This window comes from Schistocerca americana, chromosome X (assembly GCF_021461395.2).
Source record: "Schistocerca americana isolate TAMUIC-IGC-003095 chromosome X, iqSchAmer2.1, whole genome shotgun sequence".
NCBI classification, from domain to species: domain Eukaryota; kingdom Metazoa; phylum Arthropoda; class Insecta; order Orthoptera; family Acrididae; genus Schistocerca; species Schistocerca americana.
In genome coordinates this window covers 535,094,087-535,118,263 of record NC_060130.1, presented here as the reverse complement: position 1 = coordinate 535,118,263, position 24,177 = coordinate 535,094,087, and the positions used below count along the sequence as shown (strand labels likewise).

Here is a 24,177-nt window from a genome sequence, read left to right as displayed (position 1 = left end):
CAAGCAGTAATACTGGATTCCCAGCAACATGGTCATCCGCATCACTGGTCAGAAATTAGTAGGAGTCGGACTAGGGAATTTGTGTACCAAGCGTAGGTTGCCGTCAACACACCACCACATACTGCTGCGTTTGGAGTGGTGCCGTGACAGGGAAACATGAACTATTCATGAATGGCGTCCATTTTGTTCAGCGACGAATCGTGATTCTCTGCTACCTCGAATGACCATCGTCGGATAGTTACAACTGGGGTACCAATTCAAACGTAAATTGTGTCCCAGTGACAACATCCAGGATATCAAGGCCCAGTTAAAACACTTGTGTATCAGCTTGTCCCAAGAAAGGATAAAACTGCTTCGACAACCCTCCCAACCGGAATCATTGCACACATCCAGGCCAGACGGGTGAATACTTCACTGCGAAGTGGGTTTATGCAGCCTAGTTCTTAATAAACTTGCCTCGATTTTGTAATCACTCAAATAACATGCAACCTGTCAACCCGTGAAATTTTCCTCCTCTTCTGAGTGCTTCATATTTTTTTGTAAACCAGTGTGTGCTAGTCCAAAGAAGTTAGAGCACAGCACAATTAGATGAAAATACAGTTGATTTTTTTTTTAGGTGGTATTTAGGGAAATTTTGGAATTCTGTATTACAGTTCACGTTCACGTTCTTTGCGTGTCGCTCCTACATTTTGTGAAGTACACGTGAAGGTACTACGTCAAGATACTTACAGCTATTTCGTCAAGATACTTCGTCAAACGATACAGTATGCACCGATAACTGGGTTCCTTCCTTCCTTCCTTCCTTCGTTGATAAGCACCATAATCTTCGAACAGTTTTCTAGAGTTCCGAAATTTATTGGCAAAGAGCGGCCGCGCTTGGGTGAGGTCCCCCAACACACACACACACACACACACACACACACACACACACACACACACACACACACACACACAGCATAAAATGCACAAAAAGTCCGCGCATCCGTCTTATCTATCGTATTGAAACTTTGCTTCTCCCCATCCTCCAAATCACCGCTGCAGTTTAATTACTATAGCCCGACACTTCGATAATTGGTAGGTTGCTCAATTGAAGCATTCAATTACCGTACTATCTCCCACTTACCTTTGAAGTCTTCCGCGCATTCTGACTTCGTTTTATCTTATTTGACATTAATTACACCTTCGTGCCATGAAGTACGCTGTCTCCGTTTTTCCGCTGTGTATTTCATTCGGAAAACCGCATTTCGCACTATTCTGATTCAAACAATCTTTGTCGCGAGTATCTCGTGTGCGTTCGCATGGTTAATAAGAGAGTAATTCTTATATCTTAAACTGAAAGCTTACATAGTAGACACACAGTCCGCTTAAAAGTTCTTTTTATGGCCTTTACGTACGTCAGTTTTCATGCATGTGAAACGGATACAACTGAAACGCTCCTGGCTGTATGATATGCCGGACGCCTGTAGATATTCCCCAACATTATTATTATTATTATTATTATTATTATTATTATAATAAAGAGACTCTTAAGTGCGTAGAACCCACTATCTGTAGCTTAACCAGCAGCTTCCTGACTCGATTCTGTGAGTGGACAAATTTCCACTCAGTTGTGATCTGGTTGCCAGACAAATCTTAAGACGGTAATTAGCCTGGCCAAGTTAGAGCCTGCTGCTGAAAGTCCAAAACCCACGTTTTACGCTGTACGTGGGTCTTCTCTGAATCTTAAAGTAGCTCAGGCTAGTATTTAAAGATTACCTGTCTTGCACGTGTCATTCATGCGATTCAGTCAAAAGCTAGGAGATACTCGTATAGGTGACAGATGACAGTAACTGTAATTGAGATGGCAGCCAGATAAACAGTATGTTGGAGACCTTGGTGTGGTCTCTCATGACGGGAGCAGCGGTGTCGCGTCGCTGTGGCCGGATGTCATCTGATGCGGCGCGCGCAGACAATGCAAATGTCATCGTGTCAACTGGAGCACGCCAAGCCGGCGTCACCGTCTGCCTAAAGTGCCTGTCGCAGGTAGTGGTTTTGCGCTATGCACACGTGTTGCAAACCTAACAACAATTATGACTGCTGGCAAGACCAAAAGGGTCAGGCTTTTCCACAGTTACCCTAGGATTTTGTTCTGGCGTAGGATGATACTGGATTATCGTAAACTGTACCATCATTATCAGTTAAGATATGTGAACGGCGTTTCAGATTCTGTGTTCAACTGTATTCTCCCCTGAAATAGACTGTCAGTCTGCTCGGAGATACGAAAGTGCGTACAATCTCACAGTACAATGCCTATTAAAGCACAGGAACGTTCAAATTATCATTCCGTTTTATGAGAGTTTTTACTTCTTCTGGATACATAACATGTTACCTTCAGCTATGCGTGCTGAGTTTGGTCTAAAACAATTTGAGAATCCAATAGAAGGTAAGTACGTTGATGCTGAGGAAGACCTGCTAGTAGATATTTCTGATTTGCCATGGGTTTTGAAACCCCTTCTCATAAGTGCGTATGATGAGAGCTTCGTACAGTCAAGCCAAGAGTCTTAATTATTTTCACTTTCATGTAAGTTTACCAGAATGACCGCCGCTCCATGGAAACTGTTACTTTAACGCAGTAAAGATTGAGCTTTCGGCCATTTTCACGTCCCACTGCTGGACTGCATGACTTGTACCGTTACACTTAAACAGTAAATGTGCCATAAATAGACGCGGTCTTACGGTAGTCAACCACAGTGCCACAAGGGTCAGGGTCAATAAACGTGGTACTTAAGGGAATGGAATTGAAATCGCCATTTGGCCACAGTGATTGGTTTCCTGTTATATTTACTAAATCCCAAGGATAAGTGGAATCGAATTTGCGATGAAAACCTCAATTATTTATTGTCTTGAAGTTCCCTCTGGCACTCCCTCTTCGCAGTGATGTATTTATTGCACATTGGTTACGGTTACAGTACATCATATTCATTTTATGTTTTTTCTAGAAAATATGTGCGAGATTTCTCGCTGTACTTCGAGACACATACTACTCAATCATGATATTATTACACTTAGCCTTCCGTGGTAGTTACCGGAAATGGGCGGTGACAAACAAAAACCACATCAATTTTTTCGACTGCGTATACATTGTGGAAGTTGGAATAACTTCTGGTTGTTCACACAGCAGCACATTCTAATCGGCTTCAAGCTCACAGTTACACACGAGACGACCTATGCGCCTTAACTTCCCGGAGCATTAATATTGTGGTCGACTAATGAGTTCCACTATTCATCGTCCTCTGAATAGTTCTCTTATTTGTATACATGTGCTGCATGCGATTCTTACTTGTGAATCTATCCCGCTTATTGTCTGTGTTTATTGCTTGAAGATACCTATGGTTAGAGGAAAGGTATTAAACGTGTCAACTGGCAGAAGAAACTGAAGAAAAATTGTTAGACGTGAGAGTTGTTTCAACGTCATCGCTGCAGTTGTTATTTACTGTACCAAATCCGAAGCCAGTAGTAAGTAGCTGTTAAAGCTAGTGGTAGACACTGTTGCTGCGTTGCTATGAAGAGTGCTTAGGCCCATTAAGCCATTACGATGAGAAAGTGCGATGCGTCGGTAGCGCCGGAGTCACCCTGGTACACGGGAACAGCGTGGCCGGCCGCACTGGGAACTGTGAACTGGCACTTAGCTCAATAGCTGTGGGGCTCGTTTTTAACTGACGGGTTAGTCATCACTTTCAGGAGTCGTCCATCACGCTGCTTTGAAATGCGGCCGTTCGTGCAAAAACCCAGATACTGTGAAGGCTGCAGGGAGACACTGGGTAAACTGCGGACAACAGTGTATTCAGTGCTCTACATCTGAGGGACGTGGTATTTCCTTCGGTTGTGCTGTTCTTTGAACAATCAACTGAGATTATGGCAAGAGTAAAATTAGTAACTTTAGTTTTAACATACTCTTGATTTTGGCGAAATTGAAGGCGAGCTACTATTCATGAAGTACCCAAATGTTTTACTTTGTCTCTGGAGCTATCGAAATTCATCCATTCTCTTCAGTTGTCCGTGAAACTGGTTTGTTGAAAACCAGTTGCCCTAAAAAAAATTTCAGATCGCTGAACGACACTCGCCAAAATTAAATTACATCCGCGACATTTTTTTTTTGTATGTGTAGGACTATTGTTACACATTCATAAAAAACTTACAGTAAATAACACATTCCAGTGCGTCACGACGGGATGGGAGTACTTCAGTTCTGTAGTGTTCACAGCTGGTGGAATATTCATGTCATCAGTTGGAAGGCTGGTTTGATGTCGCTATGCACGTTTCGCTATCATGCGGGAGTCTCTTCATCTTCCAATAAATACTGCAACCTATATCCAGTTAGCAGGCGAGATAGTACAGGGGAAACACGTTGGGCTCATATTCGGGAGGACAATGGTTCAAGTTACCGTGTTGTCATCCAGATTTGTTTCTTGTGATTTCCCTAAATCACTTCAGACGAGTGCCAGAGAAGTCCATCTGAAAGAGACGGCCAATTTCCTTCCCTGATCTGAGCTTGTGTTCACTATCTGATGTCACCGACGGGACGTTAAACGCTAATCATCCTTCCTGCATTCACTTGAACCTGCGTACTCGTTTTCCTTCTACAATTTTTTGCACTTCACAATGCCTTCTGTTACTGAATTAGAATATTTCATGAGGCGTCAGGAAATAGCCATCAGCTGATGCTTCTTCCATTCAGATGACACTATGAATTTCTCTCCCCAATCCGATCCAGCATCTCATCTCCATCCGATGTATCCATTCAATCTTAAGCAGCCTCCTGTAGCACCACAAGATGTACAGAGGTTAAATGCAGGCTGCAGTGTCCTCATAAGGCAATGCAAGATGCAGAACGACTCCCCGTACCGTGGATCAGGCATCCAGCATTGCTTGCGGTTAACGCCTCCTATTTGTGATAGAGCTCTCCGGCGGTCGGAAAGAGTCTACGACGGCGAGGCCCTAAGCTTCTACAATGATACTTAAACTTGGGTAACAAGTTGGCCGTACTACATGTGTGGCGTCCTTAGCTTACTGGTACTCGTCCACGAGGCCTGTCCCGTGATGAGAACACTGTCATTAGAGGAACCCATGTCAACATGTACCTTTAAAAAGGTACACATGGCGTTGTAGAATCTCTCTGCAGCCGTCACAGTATGCCCAAGCGACCATATTCAGAAACATGAAAACTATTATGGTGGCGCTCCAGACGAGAACAATGGCGCAGCCGTGACAGTCCCTTTCCACAAACTAGAAAACAGAGGAACCTTCCAAAGCCAACGATTCTCCGTCTGTCGGAAGGCTTAACCTAGAGGCTGCCACCAGGTCTTTATCCAGGGCCTATCCTGTGCTGATTGGACATCTTCAGACACGACGTTGGGCTTAAGCACGTGGACGTCGTTGCCCATGCTACGGCTGAAGGTTGCGCGCCCCCCTCCCCCCTCCCTCTCGCATACCCGACATCTCCTCCATAGTCCAGCAGACAGATGAAGGCCCTTATTTTGGTAGCTTCTAATGGCTCTGAGCACTACGTGACTTAACTTCTGAGGTCATCAGTCCATCAGTCGCTTAGAACTCTGAACTAATTAAACCTAACCAACCTTAGGACATCACACACATCCATGCCCGAGGCAGGATTCGAACCTGCGACCGTAGCGGTCGCCCGGTTCTAGACTGTAGCGCCTAGAACCGCACGGCCACTCCGGCCGGCTTTTGGTAGCTTCCCTCGCAGTCACTGAGCCTGTCTATAATTTCCAAATTATCTTGGCACCTAACCACTCGAATAAATTTGTTGAACACATACTACATGCAGTCAAAACTTCTATATCCTCCTCCTGTGTCCGTTGAGACTAAAATAAGCACGCTAACTGCATTCATACATGAAGGTCGTACTTTACATTAGGTGTTCCTTTGTAGTTTCACAGTTCAGCCTTCACAGTGTTGCAATGATACATGATGGATCTCGCTGACCCCGTAGTCATGGGGCATCAGAGTAATTTGATTAAAATGCTACTTTCGAATAAATAGATAACCAAATCTGGACATGGAATGAGTACCTGAAGTCTTTAAATTGAAAATTTGGTTGTCATATCGTCAAATACTGTGGAGCCTTCTGCAACGGGTACTGCAAATTAATAGAGATAGCCCTGACGTACAGAGGGCGATATGCTCCCTTTGTTTCTCACAAGGGGACCTCACCAAAGCACTCACCCCCCCCCCCCCCCCTCAGATTTAGTTAAAAGTTGGACTACTCAGTTTGTATATTTTGCTTATTTTCTCATAGTTCCACACAACTTCTTCCTGTTTTTTCTATTGATCTGTGTTCAGTTTTTCAAGGCCTATCCACTGTGCCAACTTATAACTAAATCTGAGGGGGGTGCGATGGGGAGGTTCCCTTGTCAGCATTACGTTCATTGCATGGATACATAAACGATTTCTGTACGCAACAAACAAACATTATGGTGCAGATAATATGTGACAGCAGTGAAAGGGTCCACAGTCTTGCTAAATTGTAGCCTACATGAGGTCCGTGAATTGACTACAGGAAGTGTCAAACTGGTCAACAGTGATCTGAATACACCCCTCGAGCCTGAATTAGATCTTCGTGACAAATATATTCATATGACTCCGAATTAATATTTCTACTAAGCGGACCAGCTAAGTGCATTCCAGCTGGCAACAATGCTGCCGTAAACATTAGCAGCTTGTCATGATACAGGTCTTCAACGATAGTTTCCCCGATTTATCTTCAATGCATGAAATCTGAGTATTTCAAATTGTGGCCGTTGTGAGTACTGGGTCACCTACAGTAGAACTTCGTACAGTTAAGTTAGTGTAGACTTCTAGTACAGCTGAGTCAATTGTGCCAAAGGACATTGCACGTTCCAGCTGTTCGCAACTGGAATCTGTGAGATTTATGTTTATAGCATCGTAAAATAAAACAGCTTTCGAGCTATCTGGCACACTCTGTTTCCATTTATGTCAACAGAAAAATTGCTGAAGTATGGAAATTTGAAAGCGCCATAAAGTTCACAATTAGATGCAAATTAACTCTTGTGACTACATACGTGATTTTCTACTTCCTACTACACAGTGAAAAACACTTGCTGTAGTTATGTAGTATTAGGATGTGTTGAGCTGTATACTGCGGCTTCCTCAATCAACAGCCTCTAAACCAAGAATGCTTCACAAGAGCCAAAATTTTTATAAATCTTAACCCACTTCACTATTTCGATGGTGCATGATCTCGCAATTCGGAGCTGTAAAGGCGTACATACAAGAAAATGTTTCAGACCAATATTGTTTCCGAAAGCCCAGTCTGCTTACGCCACTAAATATCGCTTCCGTGACATTGTAAAATATAAAATGCACATTAGCTTTATTTGAAATGGACTGGCATTTTGCCGCCAGTAGAGCATGTCTCGAGACAAATTCAGTGGTACTTCTTGTAGATCTGACATTTGGAAGTAATAACATGTAGATGTTCATGTTGTGACGGCCATTTGAATGACGAGCACTCTTCACTCTGCGACGAGAGTAACTAGGATAGCATACATCGCAGACATCGGCGGTGCTAGTTTGCGTGCAGAATGGCGCCAGCTTCAAGGCGGCGCGCTATTTATACAGGTTTTCGTTATCTCCTTCATTTCATTTATACGGTCATAATTGCACAAAGATCCCCATATTATACACTTTTACGCAGTAATTTGTCAGGGCTAAGGAAAAGATACAACTGAATTTGCTTCATACAGACCTGATGTTCTGGATCATGAAAACGGGAGTCCCATTTTTAAAAATTCTTATGACTGGTATTTGTTTTAGCGTAATCAGTGTGGTTTTCTGTAGCGTAAGCGAACAGGGCGTTTGGAAACCCTTCGTATGAAAAATTTTGTGACGTAAAAATTACCGAAGTTCTTGCAGGTACCAGAGTAAGCTAGGACACAGTGCATTATGTGCTTTCGTGCATACATCGTTGCAGTTCAAACTTCAGGTGAAGGCTGCCTTTCTCCTTTCCTTTCTCTCTCTCTCTCTCTCTCTCTCTCTCTCTCTCTCTCTCTCTCTCTCTCTCTCTCTCTCTCTCTTTTTTTTCTAGTTTGTTGTAGCCTTCAGATTTTCAGAGCGTGCGCGCTATGGCCGATGATAAGTGCAGTTGCAATCAGGCAGAGAGCAGCTGCTTCCACTGTCTTCATCTGTCGCTACGTGTTTCCCCCGTTATGAAAGTTGCCTTTAGTATTTGATACATACAAGTTATTAAATTTCACCTGCGCTGGGTGCTTTATAAATAGGAGGTTAATTGTATTTGACGTCCAGCGCGTCAATTCTGTTAATTACACACTCCCTTAATTACAATATTTGATTATTCGTATTGAAGTCAAACGGACGCCACTCCAACAAACTGGCCTAATAACACTGTCTTCAGAACGCAACGTACAATGTTAGATGCTGACATCGGGGTACAGCGTTAATGAAATACGGTTATCCATTACCACAGTTATCACTTTTCAGGATACTAGTTTCTTGATGAATAAGGGTTTTTTATAATTACACAATCAGAGGGGGAAGGTACCTACATTTTCTTGGAAACGCTGCTTTACTTTACAGCTCAGTTCATGTAGTATTCTAGAAGATTCGTGCCGCATTTAAGCATGGTGTGCTTGCTTACTTTCATAGGTTCTTGTGCAGATATTTAGGGGGAGTCAAACTAGCGCCAGGGAGAGAAGGAAGGTTGGATAGTTGATGGGGGTACACAAGGCTTTTACGCTCAGAGCGCAAAAATCGAGAGATACGGCATAGGATAGTAGTAGATGGAGGGGAGTGTATACAGAATTACTGTTTTGTTTTACGGGAAAACTTGAAGTATATGCACGGCCCAGATTCAAAACGTAATTATTGCAAATAGAATTATGTCTCCAAAGCGGGTGTTTTACGGAAAAAACTAGTAAACATGTTAACCTGGGAGGATTTGCTGAACTTCGTCTATATACAGTCATAGATTGTACAATATTGATTAATCATGTAAACAAATTACGGAGCGTCCAACTCAGGGTGACGAAATAGTTAGTTAACATCACTCCTCAAAAATCTTGTGCTGAAACTATGACCTCTCGGTGGACCACTATCACCATAGGAAGCAGGTAGCGGCGGCAGTCTACAGTGCTGATAATTAATATGTAACACGGCATAGTTGAGTTAATGCGCCGTTCACTAAATTAATGAAACTCTGATGTTGAAAAACACAAACGTTGTGTTCACAGTAATATTTTCCATGGCACACCGGTCACTGGGAATAAGTTCCTGCTTTTAGTGACATTCGAGCCCCAGTGTTACTTCAAAACTCAATTTAGTAAGGAAAGTTCTTTTTTCAACGAAAGAGTTACTGAAACATGTATTAGGCCGGGTTCAACTGGCGCCATCTGTAAGATAATGCTTGAAGAGTTGAGGCGAAATTGTTACTACTGGTAGCAACAGCACTCCGCTACAGAATTCTTGAGCGTGTCTGGCGGTAGAAAAAGTTATATCCAAAAATCAACACTCATTTAGAAAGCATCGCTCGTACTAAACTCAATTTCACCTTTCTCGCACCAGTGAAGGGCAAGAAGTAGATTCCATGTACTTACCTTTCCGGAAAGCGTTTGACAGTGCCCCGCTGCAAAATACTGACGTAGGGCCGAGCATACAGAGTGGGTGCTCATATTTGTCACTCGAAGACTTCTCAATTAATAACACCCAGTACGGTGTCCTCCACGGCGAGTGTTTGTTAGAAACGTGGGTGTTGTCCAGAGTGCTCCAGGGAAGTGTGATAGAAAGGTTTTTGTTCTCTGTATCCGTAAATGATCTGACCTATAGGGTGAGCAGTAATCGACGAATGTTCGCAGATTACGCTGTACTGAACATAAGAAAGCGTTGTCGTTAACAGACCATAGAAAGATAAAGGACGAGTTCAACAGAATATCTATTGGTGTGATAAATGGCAGCTTGCTCTAAAGGTACAGAAAAGTAAGGTAATTCGGAAGGGTACAGTATTAGTGGTGTGCTGCTGCTTAACACAGCCACAGCTGTTAAATACCCAGACTCAACGACAAGCTGCAGAGCAAAATGAATTGGAACAAGATCGTAAGGTCGGTAGTAGGGAAGGCGAATAGTCGACTTGGGTTTATTTGGAGAATTGTAGGAAAGTGTAACTCACCTGCAAAGGAGAAATCTTACAGAACCTTCGTGTGACCCATTCTTGAGTATTGGTAGAGCGTAATGCCCATCAGGTTGGATTAAAGAAATAAGTTCAAGCAATTCAGAGGCTTCCTGTTAGATTACCGGTAGATTCGATGAACACACAAGTATTTGGAAATGCTCTTCGCTCAAATGGGAATCCCAGGAAGGAATGCGTACTTGACTAGCAGCGGTACAGGGTGTCCTGCAACATTCATCACATGGTTTGAGGTGCAAAAAAGGGTTTGTGTGTTGAAAATGTACTAATACATCCGGTGCAGGTCGTTCGCTCACTTCTCATATGATACGTTACCAATTGCAATACGGGTAAGGCAGATCTGCTGTGATGATGCTATTTGAAATTATTATGGCTGTGAAGTATAGACACACTTTCCTATAATTACATCTTTTTAGGATCGTTTCGCAGTTTGTTTTCCATACTAGACGAACTGCACTTCCGTACAGATACCAAGATGTTTGTTTTAGAACGGTGTATCCACCTGATGTTTTATTGAATGAACTGGCTACAATATTTGAGAGTTGTTATAATTCTCTGCACTTGTAGATACATTTGCGCTGTTGAGTTCGCTGCATATGGATCTCGTACTATCGTGAAACATTTTTTGTAACATATCTCCATGCAGCTTTTAAACACCAATATTCGTATTCTCCGAAATAATAAACTGTGAAGATGCAGGTCTGTTCTCCGAAGTAATTTCTGAAGACTTTGGCTGTGGTGAGAAGTGCCTTACATAGTGAGATTGAAGTCACCATTCAGGAATAAATAGAACTCCGTTCAGTAATCCCACTGAAGACTTTTCAGAGTTCAGTGAAGTTCGTTCACATAGCGACCACATTTGAGGACACAAAGCAGTAGCTTGGACCAATAAATACGGTATTTACAGGCAGAAAAATTTAACTAAACCTAAAAGTCTGCTTCAGGTTTTTTAGAGCTCTGTTAGAGGACAGCTATGTTGGATGGACCTTCAAATCCTTAGTCAAGGTGGTTTTGCTAGATGAAGAGAAACTGTAGGAAACGATCCCTCAGAGAATGAGGAAACAAAGTGACATACAACCTGAAATGCCATCCGAGGGAGGTACAAACACTTAAAGACGGAGAAAAACTATCTTTAACAGTGTAAGTTTCAATTAATTAAAGCACACATGAGAAGGCCAGGAAGTGGGAATGTTCTCTCTGTACCGTATTTTAGCTCCACGCCCGAGAGGGCAGTTAGGTTGAGCCCCGTCATGTGGTATCCCCATTACCCTTCGTACCACCGAAGACACGTCTTCTAGTGGCATGTATAGCCACCTGCTGGAAGTGCAGATATGCCGCACTCCTAAGGCGTTGTTGGAGGATGACTGGTCACGTAATGGGGCGCCGATAATCCCCGTCCACACATCGAGTCTGAACCGGCGCTGATGTTCGTTGCCGCTATACCTTCGAAATTCTCAATAACGCAAAAGTCGGTTTGTGACTGCTGACGATACCGCCCCTTGTAAAGGTAGCCGCCTCCGTGAGTACGATGGATGTCAGAAATCCTAGGATCGTGGCGACCTGTACGACGAAAAACACTAGGCGCGCAGACAAGTCCGTTGATAACAAGGCCTTCGTTGTAAAACAGTGGCAGTTGTCGAGGACGTTCCACACGATCGTCTTGACTTAGCTCAAGCAGGTGGACCACCTGGCTGGTGCTGATATCGAGGTCACTGTCAAAGATCTTCCATCTCCGCCTTAAATTGGGCGTAGCCCCTGGCAACGCATTTCCGAACGCACGTCAATGTGAAGTTCTTGCTTCTTTAACTCTCAGGTATAGTTTGCTAGTGTTTGTCCCGATTTAACAAAATCATCCTGAATTTTTGAGTCCATTGCTAGGCATCTTGTAGTCGCAGAACGTGACCAGTGTCGTCACGCGAAGTTGGAAGTGCCACCACTGTTCACTCGGTGGCATTTCATCGTGTTAAAATTTCAGCCTGCCGCCTGTATGTTTCATTTCCCTACCCATCCAGCGGATGTCTATGAATCACAGAAGAGCAACGAGAGCATTTATTATTGAAGCAAAGCAGCATTTAATGGCTCCAGGCGTGGCATGAATAAATTTGATCATGATTTTGAAGTAGTCTCCATCACGGTGGTTACAGAACCGTTTTCTTCTTTCAGGAGTTGAACGTAGAATGTAGCGGCCCCAGTCATTTTAAGTTCACAGTTTGAAATTGTAACAAACTAATGAGAAGTAACCTTGTGCACACGCAAATTGGACTGTGCCATTCATTATTAGTAGAAATGTACAGTACCCACAATTAATTTACTTCATTTGGTGCTCAGTCTTGCGCAGTATTAAAGTTCTAAAGTAGGTTAGATGTGACACGTGCGTAGCTGATGTGCTCTTTTTCCATTGCGTTAGCATTCACGCGGCGTTGACATGCACCAGTACCATGTCAGGACACTTGTGAAAGACAGGAGTTGGGAACTGAAGTATCATTCTTTTTTGTACTTGTTAGAGAATTCAAAAGCTCGAGTTGCATAGGTCAATGTTAGATACATGACTCGATTAATTTCTCTCTCTCTCTCTCTCTCTCTCTCTCTCTCTCTCGTGTATCCCAATGTCTTAAGATCAACAACACGATAGTCCAATTTCCTGATCAGAAACTATTCACAATTTCCAAGACTTTATACATTCTCTTTGTCTCAAATCACTCCGAAACTATGTAATTATGTGAATAAATCATTCTTGGCGGGAAAGAACTTGTTCTAGATGGTCTGTCACCTTGTATGGGAAGAAATAGTGATTGCCATTCTTTAGTTTCACTTGTTAAATGAGCGACTAAAGTGGATTTTGTTACAGAGCCAAGATAGCATCTTAAGTTAATGATGCATTCCCGTTGGCCTTCGATGAGGCTGCCGATGGTTATGTTGTTTCCAGTAACCTTCTTTGAAGGCGGAAGCCTGGTCGTATGTTAGGTGTTGGTAAAGGGTATTTAAGATAATTCTGACAAGAAATGCTTCAATAGACTATTGAACTCTCAATCGTTTAAAGGAAATAATAGCAAAGTATCTCTTCCATAGGAACAAATACGCAAAATTCATGGACTAATGCAGTGAAGTGTTTGAAACCAAGCGGTCTAACGGAAAATAACAGCACGTGAAATAAGTAGTTCAAAACGACGTTCTAGTGAGTATTAAATGAAGTTATTTCAGCTGTAAGAAATTTATCAACATAGATCAAAACTGTTTCATTGAGAGATACAGAGCTCTGCGTTAATTTGCTGTAATGTTAACTGTTTACGCAGATACTGAACTGTAGCTTACAACCATTACAGTCGGCAGTGGATTGTGGTAGTCATTTCTACCGTATTTCACCATTCATGTATGACGAATTGGCGGTGTGAAATGAGGATTGTCTCTCTCACGCAGATCACTTACCTGGAGGGACAAAAGTTCCTCGAATCGACGTCCGATTACACCGCTTCGAATTTTCTGTAGTTTTTCGAAATCATTTGAGATGAATGCAGCTGGCCTTCACGAAATACGTCTGTCATTGTTCTCTCCGTCCTACGGGACTTACACTAATACCGACTGGACAACAAACTGTCACTTCTTTTTATTATATATTAACAGTTACCGTATAAATTACACGTGATGATCTCGAAAATGCTGTCGAAGGCAAAGTCTGTACTATAAGAATCCCTCACATATGATGACCTCGCTGGTTTTGCGTATTGCATAAGCGGCTCGGACACACCTCACTTCGATAAAATGCAGCTTTCTTCACTCCTTCAGAGTTCCTAGTTAGGTAGCAGAAGCTCTCTGTATAGCAGCCACCTTTTACCTGAGGGAGTCGGTACGACTTTTATCCTTCCTATCTGAGTAGGTGCTAAGGCTTCTTAAATAGCGCCCTCCCAGCTACGGTCATTCTTGTAATAAAAGTAAAACACCGTTTCAACAAACCTTCAGTCGCTCAATAATACAGGTTGATTGTAATTGAACTTTCGCTACGTAATAGGGGCCTCCATGAAAAGCGAATGATCGTAGGACAATGAAACTATGTGGAAATACGTGTAAGGACACGCGGAAGAGAGATACCGAATAAGCCACGGAAAGAAACACTTTAATTTCCACGTGAGAGGGTAATGTTCGTCAACTGCGTACCATCTTTGTTCCAAGTTACAAACGTTGCTTTCTAGAATGACCCTCTGCATTCACGACAGCTTGGAACCCTACTACATGCCATTTCACAGTTATTTGCAGCACTTTTCGAACGGTGGACCATGGAATGTTCAGCTGTCGTGGTATAGCACGAGCAGTGACGGAAGATGGCACATAGCGTCCTGCATTCTAGCCATGGCAACAGTAACCCAACAGTTTGTGGCGACATCTCCCAGGAGCAATTTCCAAATCGCCAGTTAATTCGAAGTTCCGAATCATGTTCTTCAACCCTGGTGCGGAAAGAAGACTTCTCCGTATTTCTTTAATGCGTCGATACTCAGGACGAGCAGCAGCACTATTGCTTTTTTATAAAACAGGTTTACGAGTAAAGCTGCTCATTTTGCCCAGAGCCATATTGACTGTCTGCAATTGTAATGCACACTGACGCTTGCGTTTCAACCCAACGTCGCCGTACCAATACCAACGCCAAATGGCAATTCATGACACCAACACTACTAACAACGCAAATCCTGCAGCGCACACTCTCTCGTATGGATACCCATACGGCAAATAGTTCTTCGTGTACTCTGGCTCACTTAGCGAAAGCTGAAGTCTAATTATAACCAGCGTGTGTGTGTGTGTGTGTGTGTGTGTGTGTGTGTGTGTGTGTGTTGGCGGAACCTGGCAAGAAGCCGTACGTTGGCCTGGTCTTGCGCCGGCCTTGAACCGCTCGGCGGTGTCTCAGCTGCTGCAGCTAGCAGACAACCGTTATTGCTCTAGTTTATTTGGAAGGCGGTGTGGCGGCGTGTAAGATGTGAGACCGCGGTAGGATATCCCGGGCGTTACTAGACTCCAGAGGACGACGAACGTGATCGCCTTCGCCCACCAAGGCCGTACACCGTTGCCAAACAAAGCTCACATCTGGCTTTGCCTCCCATTCGTCACGGGTAGCGCGACCAGGACGTGTCTGCGTGTCGTCATAGTATGCAGTCGCAAGGCGGTGTTGTCGTTCCAGGTCGAACGAAAAACCACGTCCTCCCACGTGTGGTTGACGTTTTGTAGGTGGTAGTATGCAACATTTTTTCTAGTATTTACACTTAAGTATTTAGTGTTCTATATTGTGTGTTCAGTGGAAACGGAAGTTCAATGTCATTTACCTCTACTTCAGTTAATTATAGATAAAAACACAATGTAACCAGTCACTAAGCCGGCCGCTGTGGCCGAGCAGTTCTAGGCGCTTCAGTCCGGTACCGCGCTGCTGCTACAGTCGCAGATTCGAATCCTGCCTCGGGCATGAATATGTATGATGTCCTTAGCTTAGTTAGGTTTTGGTAGTTGTAAGTCTACGGGACTGATGACCTCAGATGTTAAGTCACATAGTATTAAGAGCCATTTTTTTGAACCAGTTACTAAATTTAAAGTTTTTTATGTACGCGTTTCAGTGGCATTGTCCCATTATCAGGTGACTTACTTTGTTTAGCCCACGTCAGTTACTACTGGGAACTGACGGTGTTGAAATATCTAAGTACGTCGCATCGATTGCATTATGATTTTGATGGGTTAGTAGGAAGAAATACTTCGTAACTGATAAGGCCTACCTGCAGGATCTTCATTCCGTACTTCCTTGGATTTCAGCTGAACACATTAACTGTTTACGCAGTTTACCTGTGATGTAAGTATTTAGCGTCTCCTGGCTTTTCCGTCTTACGATGTCTGTTGCATTATAATAATGCTAAATATTGTAGTTTCTATTATTACGCTGATGAGTTAAGGGGTTTCGGTGATTCTTGCATTGTTTGCTAACAGACCATTTACCAGCTGATCATCTGTCAAAGGTGTCAGACGTTCATGTATACCACAGGTGTATCGTCGTCTAGTAAAGAATTACGCAAAGTGACAGCAGGGAAGCTACAGACGTATGAAAGTCACCAGATTCTGAATACACGATTTAAACACACAAATGCGGAACTACCCTGTCACAAGTCTTCCTTAAGGTATTGCCCACAAATAATGGCCTCTTAGCGAACAGTTGACTGCAGTATAGCAAGCCACAAGTACAAATAGTTCCATAAATAGTTACACTAACAGAGCCTAAAGCCCAGTACCTAGAGAAGGCAGAATTTAAATCAACTTCAAAAGCGATAATGAAACAAGCCAGTCATGGGTAACGAATATTACTGCAGAAAAAGTGGTAGATCGGTAAAGCTTATCACGTTACTGCATGTGGACTGGCAGTGCAGGTGTCTTGCGGTGCAGATGTCGCGATAGCAAAGTTGCATTCACCGTAATTGCTGCGCGCTCTCTAACGCAAATCATGGACAGGTGAGGATGATTAAAAGCAAGGTTTCTCCAAAAGTGATGGAAGCCAACATTTGCAATAAAATGGTGGTAACTGCCGCATGATGACTCGCGATGTAGACTGGTTCAGAAGATGAAACAGAATGGGGGTGCAGAGAGGATCTCCGCACTATTTGTAACCTCTGACGCCTCTGTCGTGTGTGTGTGTGTGTGTGTGTGTGTGTGTGTGTGTGTCCTGGGTTAAAAAATAGTTTCCTGTAGCCAGCATAACAGGGGTTGGAGGCGGAACAGTTTCCGCAGCCTCGGTCTGGCGGAACGCCTCCGTCCTATGATACCAAAGTGGCGACATGTGTTCAGCGCGAATTCTCAAGATGTAACTGGCATGCCTCCACCACTGCATGGCTTTAATTTAAATGTAAAATAGCGCCCGGGGAACTTTGCTGGACTTTGCCACTTAAGCGTTTTCTGGAAACAAAGCATTGAGGACAAGGTCGTGATACGTGCTTGGGAGCTCAGATGGTAGAGCACTTGTCCGCGAAAGGTAAATGTCCCGAGTTCGAGTCTCGGTTCGGAACACAGTTTTAATCTGCCAGGAAGTTTCATTTTCTGTACTAATTAAACTGGAAATTTCAAAATTACCCCGCCCTTCAGCTGTTGGTCTTCTATGTAGACAAGACATCGGCGGTGTTTACTGGCCTGGGAAAATTAATTCAGTATTGTAATGGTAATTAAACTTGGCTGCTTGTTAATCAACTGATAAGTCTGAGTTGAGTACCAGAATATTCGGAATTTTATCAGGAGTTCGAATATACGAGCAAAGTTAAAAAAAAAAAATTTTTCTTTGTGGTAGGGAATAGCCTGATCAGTTTCTGGGAACATGCCACGTGACGTATCTGCGCCTATATGATTTGTACGTAAACGAGAAATGAGTTTAGTTGACTTTTTAAATACGTCATTCTTATGAAGATGCATAAGACTGCTGTTACATCACATCAGTTTCAACAAGTTTCTCCTTCCAAAATCATTCGGCAGTCAGCAATGATCTTAAGACATTCTTGATAGTCTGATACAGTTGGTTCTCCAGGAGCAACGTAGTTATGGTAAACACAGTAACTGATGCCCAATAATGGAATAAAGCCTCCGAAACGCTTCGACAACAAAATACTTAAAATTTAGATAACATTATGTTTTTGTTTAAGACGGCAAGGAAGCAACTTGCCATACGTGTGATGGTTGAAGTCCCATCACACTAAATTTCTCTCTTCAGCTTAAGTTCATTCATTCTGGTTTTCCCCTCACAAATGCATTACTTCAAAACAGTACGAACATGCTAGTAACTTTTACATGGGACTTTCTTTTTACTGGCCTTCGGGACGTGCCCATACAACTATCTCAATAGTGGAATTTCGTATTTGACGATACGAACGTAAGGACAAGACACCCAGTCCCCGAGCGGAGAAAATCTCTATCCCGTCTGGGAATCTAACTCGAGGCCTCTTCTGTTAGCAATCTGCGCAGCTACCGGGGGCCTCTCTCTCTCTCTCTCTCTCTCTCTCTCTCTCTCTCTCTCTCTCTAAATAAAACTTAGATTTGTTAGCGAAATCATAATTCCACTTCGAATACAATGTTTTGCTCACATCTACACGTAATACAAAGATTGGCAGCACATGTTAGAGATGAAAGTGTCGACATTCTCAGTGTGTCTGGCTTGCAGCAGTCTAAAGCAAACATCACTAACTTCAGAGAAATAACCAGCAAATGTTAAATCTTTATATTTCTTCGTTTAAGGCTTTTATAGTGATATTTTTCACAGTCTTGATGTGAACTTGATTATTGCGTATAGTACTGTGAAAGAGCGTTTATTCTCTCACCTCCTCCCCCCCCCCCCCGCCCCTCCCGTTCCTAACAAAACTAGCATGTTTTACACTACTCTCCGACGATTTTGAGTGTCGAATAAGCAACTGTCATAAATAAATGACATTCATCCATCAGCCTGTATTATAAGTGGCATCAAAATTTCCTACTACTCAAGGCAACAGCGAAAAGAATGTAAGTGTCGTGACACAATGCGTTAGACGCTGCATTCGTATTCGTGGGATGCAGTTTAAATATCTGCCAGGCGTTCCTTACTTAGGTTTCCAGCGGTCTTCGTGAATAATTTGTTAATTGCTGGGATAGTTCCTTAAATGTGGACATGCTATCTATCTTACTGAATCCTTCAATCTGACGTAATAACGACTCTATGCGCTCTCGCTGTATAGTAGTTTCTTACCTGATTCTCTTGTTGTAAACATCCGTAGGTAATGCCCGTATAAAATCACATTCACTTGCATTACTCCTGTCCTCTCACTGTCGCTACGAAATAAAATACACGTTTAACCAGTGTAGATGCGAACTCTATTACAACTGTAATGACGATATGACGTAGGCACAACGGCTTGTGTTCGTTAAATGGTCACCTGTCAGTGTAAATTAGCAAAGACTTTCATTGTTGGACTTAGTGAAGGGTGACATGTGGTCAAACCGTGATTTATTTTTTGTGTAGTATGTGAACATCAGTGAGCCGTGATGTATACTGAAAAAGTCTAAAATCTCTTGTTGCTTCGAGTGAGTTTGTGGCAAAGCTTGAAGTCCAGTACTAACGTTCTTCGGACATGCCATGTATGTATGGGGAGTGAGGGTCATCATTATGGAGCATGCATCCCGTTGAGTGAAGGAGTTGGACTAGATCAGCTATAGAACAAAAGGATTCTTTATGATGGCATGATATGGAGGCCTCCTTTGCAGACATTGCGCATGAAGTTATTCTTTCTTAAATTAATTGGACAATGACAAGGAAACGTTGAATCTAAATAACAGCTTAAGCTTACAGTAGACTGTAATTGCACAGTGAAGCCTCGAAGCGAAGGTATGGCAACTGGTCGGCAAATGGTTGCAAAAACTAGACCTCTGAGAATGAAAGGCTGGCTGTCTGCTCATATGAACGCTGCAGCGACTGCTGGTGCAATTAGACAGGCCGTCGCAGTAGAACTCCTTTCTCGAACAGGTTCTAGCGCTGGAAGCACTGTTAAGCTTTAAAAAAACTCAGGTTTTCGTATATAGAGGTCTAGAAGTTACCAATGTTCACTGTACACATTCTTAATTAATAAATATTAAACATATCATTGTTTTCAATAATCGTTGTCGTGCGGAAAAACGTTGGCCTGCATGAATATATATTCTACGTATAATGCTGTTGATACGAAGAGTGTTATTACAAGGATTTGTGAAATCCCAAATGAAACAAGGAAATTACCTCCCACAGATGAAATATTTCATGTGCTGTTTAATCATTTAAGGGCACGCTAAATTACCTTTTCGCTGCTGGCAGCGCAGAGTAAATTCTTTGTCACCTTTCCCACATTTACTTCAGATTTAATGAAAAAGTAAGTATAATCAGGAATGTGTTCACAAAGACCTGTGAATTAATGCCCCTCTAAGAACAGCCGTTCTGGCACAGGAGACGTAGCTCTCATTCCGCCAGCTTCTCAACGCATCGCCTGGTAGCGCCATGTTTAATGAAGATAGACTGATGAAATCTGGACAGCAGAGGGTCCAAGGGCAGTAGCCATTCGCTTTTGGTACTTAAAAGTATGGCCATCTTCTGCTACGTAACTGGATCAGAGATAAAACCGAACAATACATAAGAGCGAAGTGTTGTTTGAAATTTTCCAAAGTACCTCTCAAGACCGATTTGAGTACTACGCGTGAAATCTGGCAACAATACACAATGCACTCTTATTCCAGGTCAACCATCTTTAATTCTATACATAGCGCAAGTGCCCTACTTCCACCACCATGACGATGCAGTCTTGGCTGTCGAACTTCGTGCCACTTTATACGTAGGTAAACTGACCTATCAGTAATCTGGCAACACCACTTAACGTCATCGATAATGTCACGGGGGGAAAATCTGGCTACAGTGCACTTTGTGTCAGAACAACTCCAGCCCATTTACCGTCTATATAGAGTAAAGAACCGTGATGGTACTACTTGAAGCGAAAAGGAAATAGAAAAGGATAGTATTGTAATACTATAAAGACGACGTTGACCGAACACCAAACACCTAAGTCGAAACAAGAAACCTGGAATAGATGACATACCCTCAGAATCATTAAAATTGTTTGGTGAACTAGAACAGGAGTGTCCTGCATTGTAGGTAGATACACCAGACAGACGAAATACCTTCAGACTGAAGGAAAAGTATCAGTGGCGACCAAGAAGTTCTCGTTCGAAGATCGTACAGTCCAGAATGGGTATGTCAATCAGGCAAACTAGCCGTGAGCATGGAGGTAATCATCCCACAGACGCACCAGTTTGAAGATACCTACTACGTGAGCAGCCTGCTGTACATCATGGTCTGACAGGAATAACGGACACTTAAAGGTTTTCGTTAAGGGACCGAAGGCGTGGTAAGTGGGTGGCGGGAGATCAGGACTACCGTGCGGATGCTAGTGTGTCTTTCACTTGAGTTTTCTAACGGATTAGGCTGAGCTCCCAGATCGACCGGCATATCGTGTCGAATCGCGACCAGCACGGAACTCGGCGCAACATTCGACAAGGGTCGTTTCTGGCGGACATACTGGTCCATACGCATTCTTCATTCTCCGAGGGATGTGAACCGATGTTTGCCCTTCGGCAGCCAAGAAAAGAGTAACGGCACACTGGTACAGTTTGGGCGCATTCGGTAATAACATGCCATAGTTCGTTTCTGCATTTACCGCATGCACGTCTGAAAGAACTATGTGCCACAGTAGTCCCTTGCGTACATGTCGGCATCTGTATATCCGCATCAAAGTCGCGCTACGTTGCATATACGCTGCAGCAACGCCCTCAAACGGAAACTTCTTGATCACTCCTTGTGTAATAAGTCCAATTCTAAAGAGGTTAAAGAAGATAGCTGCTGACAAGTGCGAATGTTACAGAATTTTCAGATCACTAAGTTACGGTGGTTACAGAATACTGACACGAACTGTTACGCACAGAACAGAAAGAGTAGTAGGAGTCGTCCTCCAGGAAGACCAGTTTGAGTTCCAGAGACATGGGTAACACCTGAGACAATCCTAACAAGACGACTTAAGTTAAGGGGGAAGATGGATAAAAGTTGTGATTTGCCGAGGACAAGCTACTTGTGACGGACAGGAAAGCAATTAGAAAATCAGTTGCAGGGAGTAGACTGAGTTTCGACTACAGTTGGTAAGACGAAAATCAACAGAGGTAAAGCAAGGGTAATAAAGTGTAGTAAAATCACATCAGGCGATGATGATAAAATTAGGAAATGACACTGAAAGTAATAAAATTATTTTGGTCGCAGAATAACTGACGATGAGAGAAATAAATGGAACGTAAAATACGGATTGGTATCAGCAAGAACAGCATATTTGAAAAATAGAAAGCCGGCCGGGGTGGCCGAGCGGTTCTAGGCGCTACAGTCTGGAACCGCGCGACCGCTACGGTCGCAGGTTCGAATCCTGCCTCGGGCATGGATGTGTGTGATGTCCTTAGGTTAGTTAGGTTTAAGTAGTTCTAAGTTCTAGGGGACTGATGACCTCAGATGTTAAGTCCCATAGTGTTTGAGCCATTTGAACCAAAAACAGAAATTAAGCATCTAATTTAAAGTGACACACAGTATATTCAGAATGTAGCTTCCTACGGAAGTGTAATTTGGACGGTAAGCAGCACAGACAAGAGGAGAATAGATATTTTCTATATATTGTACCACATATGAATGCTAAAAATTAGTTAAGTGGATGGAATAGCTGATGGGAACTTAGTGAACTGAATCTGGGATAGGGAGGGGAGAAATACGGCAGAACTTGATTAAAAGAAGGAACAGATTGATGGCACACATCTTGCCATGAGTCATGACGGAATGAGCAGTTTGGTAGTGGAGGGAAGTGAGTGCGGGTAAAGATGGTAGATTCCCTCAGCTTTGTCTTTATAGCTGATTAGCACAGTGATGACCCTTCCAGAAACTGACATTACTCTCGGTTTAACTGCATTAATTAAATGCCTTTCTCGTAACAATGCTAAGGAAATTGCTATAGACGGTTTCACCAATCTTGATGCATGTAAAACATTGCTCCAAAGTAAGATCCAAATCAGGGAATTAGCTACAGCAAAAGCGTGTTCGTTGCAGGCTCGGCGCCAGGAAACCTCCAACTACTTCATGGGAGATAGTGTAGGTATGTACCATCTACAAGGCATCTTGTGTAATTCACAAAGCATGTTACGGAGCATATGCGTATAATCGGCTTACATAAAAGGCATGGAAAGAACGTTATATAGAACTCATTCGTATTAAACACATGATAATGTTCGGATTACGTTTTATTGTCAGAATGAGAACTCAGCAAAAAAAAAATGTTCTCGTTTTATGGCTGGAAATACTCAGAATTGGTATATTCGCGTGTTTAAGTTCCTGTACCATAAGGAAGATGCAGTAGACCACAAGGGATGGTAGGTTTATTTGGAACCCGCGTGCCGCGCGGACTTGTTCACCTGGGCGTGGCTCCCGTTGTAACAGTGTCACTTCTAATGAGGTTGATTGCGCACGCTACGAGCATCGTGCCTACTCAGAAAGAATAGCTCATTCGACTAATTGCAGATGGCGGGATTACGGGAAATTACCTGGACCAAGTGCTTTTGATAATTACTGGTGATGAGAACGCATTTCTTCCTCGATCTCTTCTATTTTTGGCTCTCACTTCATTCAGTGAACATTGTGAGGGGCAGTGCACAATCTGAATTGTTGCAGAAATTACTGAGACTGCACCAGCCGCTGAAAATGTTCAGCTGCATTAACAGCTCGTTCCTCCAAGTGCTGAAGCAAAAACAGTATGAAAACGTTGGATAGAGGCTTAGCGTCTCTTTCAGTTACACTATCCGACGAAAAATATTTGGACAATAATATGGAATGTATTCATCCTTTGTCTTGTGCTCTGCCGGGGGTACTTTCAATGAGCTGTTTGAATGTGTGTACAGGAACGGCAGCCCGTTCTTCCTAAACAGAGAATATAGCGATACTGGACGCTGAGGTTTGGAGTGAAGTCGACGTTCTAACTCTACACAAAAGTCTGCCATTGGACTAAGGTCAGGACTCCGGGCACACTAGCCCATTTCAGGTATGTTACTGCCCACAAGCCATTCCCTCACAGATGCTCCTTCATGACAGTGTGCATTGTCCTGCTGATACAGTCATCGTCTCCGAACTGTTCCTCTACAGTATCCGGGCCTGTAAAATGTGTTCATAACCTTTGGCATTTAGCGTTTTCTTATGCGTAATACGGGGACGACGCCCTAACTATGAAATAAACCACTAAACCGTAACTTTACAAATTACCAACAGTCGACTTCGGCAGATTGAGAAGTCGAAATGTCTTATCGATTTGTTGTTAAAGTGATATCCAGTGAGTCGTCCACGTTCGAAGTCGTTGAGCTGTCCTGACCGTCCCATTCAGGTGTTTCTGCTT

General features: G+C 43.0%; 1 protein-coding gene across 3 annotated transcripts in view; it reads left to right on the top strand.

Annotated features, from left to right (window-relative positions):
• The window catches only part of LOC124555180 (beta-1,4-glucuronyltransferase 1), a 312,738-nt gene that overhangs the window by 196,786 nt on the left and 91,775 nt on the right, over positions 1–24,177 (top strand). The window lies entirely within an intron of this gene.